The following is a 9,482-nucleotide window of genomic DNA, read 5'->3' as shown; positions in this document are numbered from 1 at the left end:
CTTCCCCAGCGGGCGGCACTGGCAGCCGAGCAGGCCTCACGGCCCGCCCCGTCGGGCCCGCCGCCTCGCTCCAAACGTGGGCCCGCAGCTCCCTCTGCCGGCGGCGGCGGGCAGGCCCGCGGGGCCGCCGCCCTCACGGCCCGGGCTGCGCGCGTCGCCACGCCGGGAGAGCTGCTGCGGGGCAAAGGCCCTGGCAGTGACACTGTCGTCACACCCGCCCTTGATGGACAGCGCTGACCTGCCCTTGGCAGGGCCCCGAGCGGCGTGAGACGCGCTCCGCACAAGGAGCCCGCAGCCTTTTGGGGTGGCGGAAAACGCTCAGGGTCTGTCTTGTGTCCCTTCCCGAGGCCGCCGGGAATCTGCTCTGTGCCACTGAGCTGTCCCATCAGCTGCTGGGGGCAAGTTATAGGAACTTGTAAAGATCGGATCTTTCTCCTTCCACAGCATTCTCCAAGTTAAAGTACAGTGATTTTTTTAAAGTGATGTTCTTCTTTCTGAAGAGGAGCAGAAGAGTTTGTCCTGGATTTTGCTCCGTGGCAGGGTGGTTAGATTTGTACTTGGATTTGAGGTATGAAGAGGCTGGTGCTAGTAATGGTTTTTGCACACGATGGTTCAAAACTGCCACATTCCCTCAGATCCATGTGCTTTTTCACTTGAAGGATGTGTTACACCTGAGAGCCTGGACTAATACAGAAGGCAAGCTTCTTGTGGCAGGGCAGAAACATCCAGGGGAGAGTTAAGGGTCAGCTGTCAGAGACACAACTCAGCAGGACTGGAAGGGACAGAAGCACTCTCTTGGGCTTGTGAAGGTCTCTGTGACAGTGGCCAGGGCTGCTCTGCTCTGTTTGCTCTTAAATTTTGCAGTTTGGCCCTGCATAAACCTAACAGATGATCTGGAAAGATCCAGGAGCTGTGGGCTAATGAGCTGGCAGCCTGTTAGGATCAGTAACTCCTAATTTTTTCAGTGCACACAAGAAAAGTTTCTGGAGCACTGGAGCATGTTAGGCACTCCTCTTTAAATCTCGCTGAAATCTGAGTTAAGTGTGACTATAAAGGCAGCCCTAAATGAGAGTACTTCTAAAGCAAGGCACGATGTTGCAGCTGAGCATTGCTAACAGCTGCAGAACCACCACCTGAGTTATCCCGAAACCCAAGTGCACTCAGGGCTGGGTACCCGATCTAATATAAGCTCTATTGAAAAAACATTAAATAGCTATCTAGAGCTCTGTTATAGACTTGTAAACTACTGGCAAAGTGTGGAAGGATGTTAGGGGACAATGGAAGCTGGGATGATTAATCCTGGAGTAAGAAAGGTGTGAACAGGGACCTATCCAAACACACATAATGACTCTGGATAAGGAAACCACACTCCTGAATGCCCGTAAAGAGTTGGTGATTCAAGTGAGATAGACTATCAATATTAATCTGACATTGAGTCTTCAAAGATAAAACAACTTCAAGATGATGTGTAAGATTTTTAGACAAGTTTAGCACTGGCTACAATTGTCTTTCAGTAGAATGAACAAAAAATGTACTTTTTTTTTCCTACAGCAGCTTGTTCAAAATGAGCCTGGAAAAGGTAGGACAACTTTTCTTTAAAAGAAGTGCCAAAATCAAAAGCAAACTAATATGCTGCAGCTTTATCATTTGTTGTCTTTTCAAAGTTGTTTAGCCTATTAGCACTCATTTAAAGAAATTAGGCCAATATCCAGACAAATATATCTGGAGATGAAATGTTGATACATGTTCCATGAAATGTTTAAATTTAGGGGTGGGGCACACTCAAAATAACATATTGGGGTGGCTTTTTTTTTTTTTTTTTTTTTGGTTGGTTTGGTTTTCTTTAGTTAATTTATTAATGGTATCAAAACCATGTTTTCTCCCCGCACCCCAATGGATTATGTTGCACACACAATTTTGGGAACAGCTGTTTTAGCCTGCTGTGTCGCAGCAACATCAGCAATGCTGGCACTTATAGCTGAATTTGGGTCCAATGGTCACAGAAAATGAAGAGCCAACAGTCTCATGTCCCTTTAAATATGTTTTTGTGAGAGATCTTGTGGTCAGTCACGTCAGCCCTGATTCAATGAATCATAGTGTGAAGCATGATCCCTGTGTATGGTGGTGGGAACTTACATGCCAATGATGGGACAGATTTTTCAGGTTAAAGGAAAGTTTTAAGCAATTTTCACGGTGTTAAGATGTATGGGCTTGGAGGATGGAACAAGTACAAGTAGACTTACCAGCTTTGACAAACAGCTGTAGTGGACATGCAGAAGAAAACCTGCAAGCTCAGGTAACAGCTTGCAATGTCTGGAGACTTCGGAGCATCACTTACCATTTTTAGAGGATTTGGAATTATATGGTGCAGAATGCCATGTTTTTGCAATTGTCATTGTTATAGCTCACTTGCAAAGAGAGTTGTAGGCAATCAGTCCTTTAAAGGTTTCTTGTTTCATAGCTTAGAAGGCTCTTAGAAGTTAGCAGCTCTGTCTGGAGCATGTCCTAGGACTGTACTTCCAGCAGGAACAGCAGGAAAGGTGCAGAAATATGTTCCTCTGCAGTCCTGAGCATGTCCATGCTCTTCCTCTTCCTCTGGTAGCAGGGAAGCTGTGAGAGAGAAAGAAAGGGCTTCCCTGTTTTCAGCTGAAAAGCAGGGAAGAAGGAAAAGAGAATAAAACAATAATGCAGCTGTGTTTTCTGGCTGTTTTTCATTGCTGCAGAAGCTTCAAGCTGATTTTCAGACTTTGCTGAGAAGCAAAAACCTTTGCCAAAACAATTGTGGTGCTGTAGCCAGGTTTGCACTGATGCAGGGTACAGCTCCTGAGTCCACTCCCATCCTTGCAGAACTGTAAGCTCTGCATGCAGCAATTAGCTCATTCCATGACTTACTTACACTGCTCCAGGCCATTTGAGCTCTGCATCGTGTTCACAAGCTTCATCCTTATCTCCTGTTTTTCACTGCATCCATAATATATTTGTGATATGAACAAATATCTCCTGTTCTTTGCTCATTCTTCAACTCAAGTTTTTTAATGCTGCAGCCTGGGAGACTGGTAGGACTGGTACTGAATTTGGAGATTATGCTTTGCCAGCAAATGTGCTGGGAAGCTTCTAGGAGCAGTGGTCTCCCTGGGTTGCAGTCTCCCAATGGATTTTCATGTTGCTATAGTGAGAATGAGCTTCTACTTTTCATTAAAGATGTCCTAGGTCTATCCAAGAATGGAAGATTTGAAAGCAGACAATCTTGGAAGTTTTAAATTCTGCTTGGAACAAGAGAATGAGGAGAAGACAGTAAAAGAGGCTTAAAAGTGGTGCAATCTTAAGATTATTAAAGACTTTTAATTAAATAAACATTGAATAGCTCATCTTACATAGACAGGCTTTGGAAAAGTTTGACGTCAAAAATCTGCTACAAATATATTGAGGGAAGCAAAAAAATTGTGTGGACATTGTAAGCAATTTGTATGTTAACCAGAAAGAAGTTGGATACTTTACTCTGTACCCTGGCCATGGCTATTTTTATATTGCAATTGACCCACAGGTCTCACCACGGCTTTAGATGCTCACGTTCATCCCACCTGATGCAAGAATGTTCATTGCACAGCTCACAACATTTCTATGCTCTCTTTTCTTTTTTTTTTCCACAGGTTCAGATGCCTATGTGACATGTGAGAGCAGAGATCACTGCTCTTCACCCTGAGACTGGCACAATTAACAGAACCATCTGTGAAAACACTTCTCTCCTTCTGGGATGGACTGCGGGAAGAGCATGGAAGGTGTCCCAGCTCTTGAGTGAACCAGCCTGTGCTCATGCTGCAAAACAGGTGGCTCCAGGCACATGAGTGCAAGAGTCTTCATCACTGCTGTCAAGTAAAAAGATTGACACTGTCTTAGCAAAGAGCTCAGGGTGGAAAAATGGGGGAAGGGGTGTCTTGTAAATCTTCTCAGCAACATGAAATAAATTGCCAAATATAGGTGAGGGAAAATCTGACCACTGAACCCTTGCTTGGTCACACTGCTTAGGTGTTGTCTTGTTGTTTCTTGCTGTTACAAATGGACCTTTTCCCCAACTCCCCACAAAGGGAAAAGTTAGCACACTGCAGGGTGGGTAATGAGACATTTGGTGCCATTTAACTTGTACCAGACATCACTCTCTCTCTGGCCCTTTTCTATTAAGCAGTACTAATATGGTCTTAATGACTCTCACTGATGGAGGACATATCCTCTTGGATGACAATTTCCTTCCAAACCTCAAATATTTAAATTCCCACCTTGGCATTAAAGTGTAAACATCTCTGAAGTTGAGTATTCATTAACCTTACAGTGTGTGGGTGCAATGAAAACGATGCTGTAAGGACTTCCCATGCTGCCACACACTTGATCAGGCTCATTTTCCAGTCTGTGTTAAACCACTGACAGCAAAACATGCCCAATCTTCCACCCTGTCCCAGGCAAGGACAGTAATGCATGACCTAAGTTATTCCCAAATGCAGGGTGTGACCCCTGTCCTGCAGTCATGTGCAGTGTTTAAGGTTGCAGCACAATCCCTGGCAGGTTTTCATTGCATGGCAATGAGCCTGGACATGGTTGAGGAGCAACACAGAATTGTTCTCTGTAGGTGCTATGGATGAACCACCAACACTTGAGGGGAAAAGGATTTAGTTATACGGATGTGAGCAGCAGTTTGCCACTTATCCCCTAGCAGATATTGACCAATTTGATTTACTGGTATAGATGTCACTTACAAATGCTGGTTAACACTGGAAGATTCACAGGACATCTCTTGAGACTGGGATAAAGCATGGTTGCAAAGTATTAGCACAATCATTTATGTTTAAGAATGGAGGCTTATCCCACCTCAGTGTGCTTCTTCTCCCATCCCAGTGCTCCATCTCCCACAAATGAGAAGACATTAATTGTGTTATGGATGCTCAGTCAAAAGCACTTCAGCAGAAGTCAGTGGAAATGTTGACATTCTATTGAGCAGGAGTGAAGGCTGAAGCGGCCAGCCAACAAGAAAACAAATGGGACCATCCAGCACACATCTCACCAAAGCTTTCAGATGTGGATTGTGTGCCAAAAAAAGGCATCTGAGGCTATATTCAATACAGATCAAATAACAGAACCTTAGGTGCCTTTTGTTGGTTGAATCCACCCGGCCTGGTAAATATACTCTCTTATGTATGCAGTATCACCTGGGCACCAAATGATTTATTGTCTCTCGGTTTTCGTTTATAAAACTGACAAAGTCGGGGCTGATAAATGCTGATATATGTTAAATTCAACCAGCTTATGATAAAAGTTGCTTGCCAAGTGGCGACAGCTGGCTGCCTCAGTAAACATGTCACGTAGCTACCTTCACCCCTGAGGAATGTTGATTGCTATTTAATATAATAAAGCATTTTAAGGAAATAGGCAAGGAGGTTAAATGCAACAGATACATAATGCTACCAGCCATAATGTCTACCACTTAAAAATTTACTGCCAAGTAGGAAAACAGCTAATACCTACTTCAGTGACGCCTGCCAGGGCAGTGATAATGAGTGTGAAATAATGATAATCACAATACTTCCGTATTTACAGGATACCACTGCTGAAGTGTCATCCAGATGGCTACAGAAGGAAGAAAGCATCTTATTGGGAGGGGAGGTCAGTACTGCTCTGTACAGTTAAGTTCCTCCAGATGCATCTACTGTGGCAGGCGGAATGTTGGACAAAGCAAAACCTGGAGCCTAATGTGAACCACAGCTAAAAAAGAGTGCATCCAACCCCTGCTCCTGGATGTGCTCACCAAATCCAGGCACTGTGTGACACCATCAGCCCTTGGTGCTCTTCAGGCTAGTCTATGTTGCAGGCACAAACACTTCTAAGTCCATGTTGAGGCATAGCAGGAGTCTGAATTTTCTCCTTTCTTTGCCTCACATCTTACTTCAAATTTGTGCCTGACACAGAGATGAGGTCTGAGGCAGGATGCAGCTCGTGAGTGGACTTGGGTCCTTACTTAAGTGCCAAAGGAGACCTTAACTAATGCAACTGGGAATATCAGCAGAGCTTGGGGGCACCAAAAGCCATTTCAAACCTGGTAGAGAAGTATGGGGAATCACTTGTGTTCAGGAAAACCTGCTCATTTCTTCCCAAGCTGTTCATTGTGCTAATTAAAGGCATTGCCTCTCCCACAAAATTTGCCCTATTTACTATACTGAACCTTTGGGCTTGTACAGTGCTAGGAGTAGCAAGGCACTGGAAGACTTCACTGTAATATAAATCATAAAATAGTAATATATGAAAACCTGATGTTGGCATTTCCAGCACTGGAAAAGATTCATAGCATGATTTACGGACCTACCTTGCACTGAGTAGCAGCTATTTTATGAATCACTATTTCTGTCACATTGATTTAAAACAAACCTTGGCATTACCATCCCATGGCAGTCTGGTTGCTGTGAGTAACCTGGATGTTTTCAAGGGACTCATGTTTCATTTGAATGCTTTTTACCAGGCTGCAAGAAGGACAAAGAACTGTAGGTTGAAGTAACGTGATGAAAAATATCTTGTATAAGAACAAGACATGGTAGCAACCAAATTATTTCAGAGGCAGCAGGGAAATCACTTAGTTGATTAAATCTTAATTCCAAGAGTCCTTTAGTTGTGTAAGATAGCCAAGGTTCCTACCAAAAATAACATGGGTTCTATGGGACGTATCCCTGTTGCAAAGCTGCAATTCGAGACCACACAGGGTATACCAAAGTAGCCCACACAGCACCTACATTCAGGCAACTGAATCTCACAAACCCTTTTTGTCTTCTCAAGTGTTGCCTTGATCTTGTTCAGGGAGACTGCCCCTCTGAGGAGCTGTCCCTTTCCCCTCAGAAGTGCACAGTTGAAGTCAAAGTCCTGGGAGCCTGGAGGGATTCAGTGGGTGCTGGGTGTGTGAAAAGCTGCTCAGCCAGGAGACAGACTATGCTAATCTCTGCTGAAAACTCCTCCAGAGCATACTGGCCTGGCTCAAGAGCACTCCTTTGCCCTCTGTGGTGGTCCTGCAGTTACACTTAATAAAATATTCTTGTGTGGTTTTCTTCTAGTGATGTCCTGAAGAGCGTAAATGTGCTCCATGTATGCAGAAAGAGACAAACCTCTGTTAGACCCTGCTGGAATTTACTGGAAAAATTTAATTGAAACCTGGGACCACATGTCACATCCTTTCTCCAGTGCCACATTTCAGGACCAAGTAGTTCTTGCTTAATATTTGCTGTTTTTTTCCCTATTGGGATTACTGTATTGTCATATTTAAAACATGTAGTGCTCTAGAGGAAAAGCATCTGCAAATTCTGGGGTACTCCGACTGCTGTCTTGAGTGTCTGGCATTGTGAGAATAACCAACAGTCTGATGGTTTCATTGCCCTGAACCTTTTCCCCTGCAAAATTCCTCTGCCCATGAGACAGCTTTTTAGGTCAATATGCTCATGTACATAGCACAGAAGGACCATGGGTGGCCAGGCAGAGCAGTGTCACTAAGCTCCCGTATGTAAAACTCCTGGGATGCACAATCAGAAGCTGTTACTAAGAAAGAACAGCAGGTAGGACTGGGAGCTTCTTCCTGGACTTCACTTTACTCCCAATTTTATCTCACTTCTCCCCCCAGGGTCACAGGGGGATGAGGAATGGAACTGTTCAGTTCATCACATACTGTACACTGCTCCTTCCTCCTCAGGGTGAGGACTCCTCACACCCCTCCTCTGCTCCAGCATGTGGTCCCTCCCACAGGAGACAGTCTTCCACAGGTCCTTTCCATGGGCTGCAGTTCTTCACAAACTGAAGACCAGAATGTCAGTGAAATGTAGACAGAGGGGAAAATATGGAATATATATGTCCTTCTCCTTAAAATAGTCTCTGCAGGTAACTGTTGGATGTAAGACTGGAGAGCAGAAAGTTACAGAACACATAATTTTGTCATGACTGGAGAAAAAAATATGGCATGTAAATTTTCAGGTTAGTTTTCTTCTTCCAAAATTTTTGAAACAAAATTCCTGCTTTGCACTAATATATATGGTACTGATACTGTTCTTCAGAATGGTTCCAGTGGGGTCTAAACATGATGTAAGGTTACTCACACTACCTAAGGACAGGATCAATCACTACAACCAGCCCACAAAGTCTTGCAATTGTTTTTCAATTGAAAATGATTTTCTGATTAAATAAATTTTTGAGAAGGTGTTTGCCTCTATTTCAGAGAATGCAATTCCTTTTCCAATATGTGGTTTCATTTTTTTTCTGTAAAAATCAGAATTTTGATCCAAATGCTTCTTGATTGAAGCTCTGGAAGTTTAAAAGTTATATTGTGATTAAATTGAATAAACTTTGTTTTTAAAGAATAACCATCTTCAAATTTTGTGTTTAGGTCTATTGACTGATTTTATCACCTTACTGGGCTGTTGTGAATTCAAGGTCTTGATTTATACCTTGTTTTTCAAAAACATGGTATGTGCCAAAATACACCTGAGATGAAGTGATCCAGGACTTCAGCTTTTTTGGAGATGCTTCCATTGTAACAACTTGTGTACCTCCACCTGTTGAAATGGCTCGTCTTGAATATCTTTAACTGAAAAATTGCAGACAGTATATAATTTGCTTGTCTGTCAGCAACTGGCAATATCAACAGTGTTAATAAGCCAATAAGCATTTTTGTTCTTCACAGCTCTTTTGGTTAATTATAAGCCATTCTGTATCATGATTACATAGAGAAAGCCTCAAGGCTCCAGATCCCCAAACTGAAATGATGGTCAGAATTTTTCAGACTGACAGATGAGAAAGAAAGGGATAAAGGAGTGCGAGGAAATAGCAAGGAAATATTTTGTTTCTGCTTGGAATAGTCATAATTTTCATTCACCCATTTTCAAGTAGGTGTCCTAATTCATGTCTATTTCAGGTTTATCCCCTAAGTCCCCTCCCTTCCTGTGTCACCTAATCATAAATCTGAGTTTCTGCATGTGGAGAAGAGCTGCTGCCCATCTCTGGGAAAGAGTGAGCAAGTGCACTTGTCAGGGCTTTGTGTGGGAAAGCGCTTGCACAGCCCACTGCCTTCATGCCTTCCTGGAGAGAACCTGCATCCTGTACAGGGACATGGAACTGTCTCCACCTCCCAGCGTGGACCAGCCCCGGGCTCTTAAATGATGCATTCTGCTTAGACTAGCAGTGAGTGGGGGGGACACGGCTATTTTATGTCCTTACTTTCACTGAATTCTTTACAGACTATTTCCCTGTAACACCTCTGGAGTGACCTTCCTGTCACCTTCAAACAGATTCTCACTTGGTCACAGCTTCTGTCCCCATCAGTGACAGCTGGTCAGGCTGTCCTGGAATGCTTGTCCTAACTCCCTGAACTGAGATTTCCAAGCTGCACCCGTAACCCCCTAACTTTCTAATATTATAAACTTCTTTTAAACGTGTCCTGGAATTTGTGCATCGAGATGCAGTCTTTG

At 43.5% G+C, this 9,482-nt stretch overlaps 1 long non-coding RNA gene across 7 annotated transcripts; it reads left to right on the top strand.

The window, feature by feature from the left end:
• The first annotated feature begins 278 nt into the window (after window positions 1-278).
• Window positions 279-8,378, top strand: LOC135294198 (uncharacterized). Of its 7 annotated transcripts, none has more exons than XR_010356357.1 (4): window positions 279-568; window positions 1,552-1,579; window positions 3,651-3,873; window positions 5,587-8,378. It is a non-coding gene; the product is annotated as an uncharacterized LOC135294198 (long non-coding RNA). The 7 variants fall into 7 exon arrangements; XR_010356359.1 differs by lacking the exon at window positions 1,552-1,579 and having other exon boundaries at window positions 283-568; window positions 5,587-5,652; window positions 6,835-8,378; XR_010356358.1 differs by lacking the exon at window positions 1,552-1,579 and having other exon boundaries at window positions 284-568; window positions 5,587-5,652; window positions 7,086-8,378.
• Window positions 8,379-9,482: the final 1,104 nt, after the last annotated feature.

Source organism: Passer domesticus, chromosome 2 (assembly GCF_036417665.1).
Source record: "Passer domesticus isolate bPasDom1 chromosome 2, bPasDom1.hap1, whole genome shotgun sequence".
NCBI classification, from domain to species: Eukaryota; Metazoa; Chordata; class Aves; order Passeriformes; family Passeridae; genus Passer; species Passer domesticus.
This window is presented reverse-complemented; position numbering and strand designations above follow the sequence as displayed.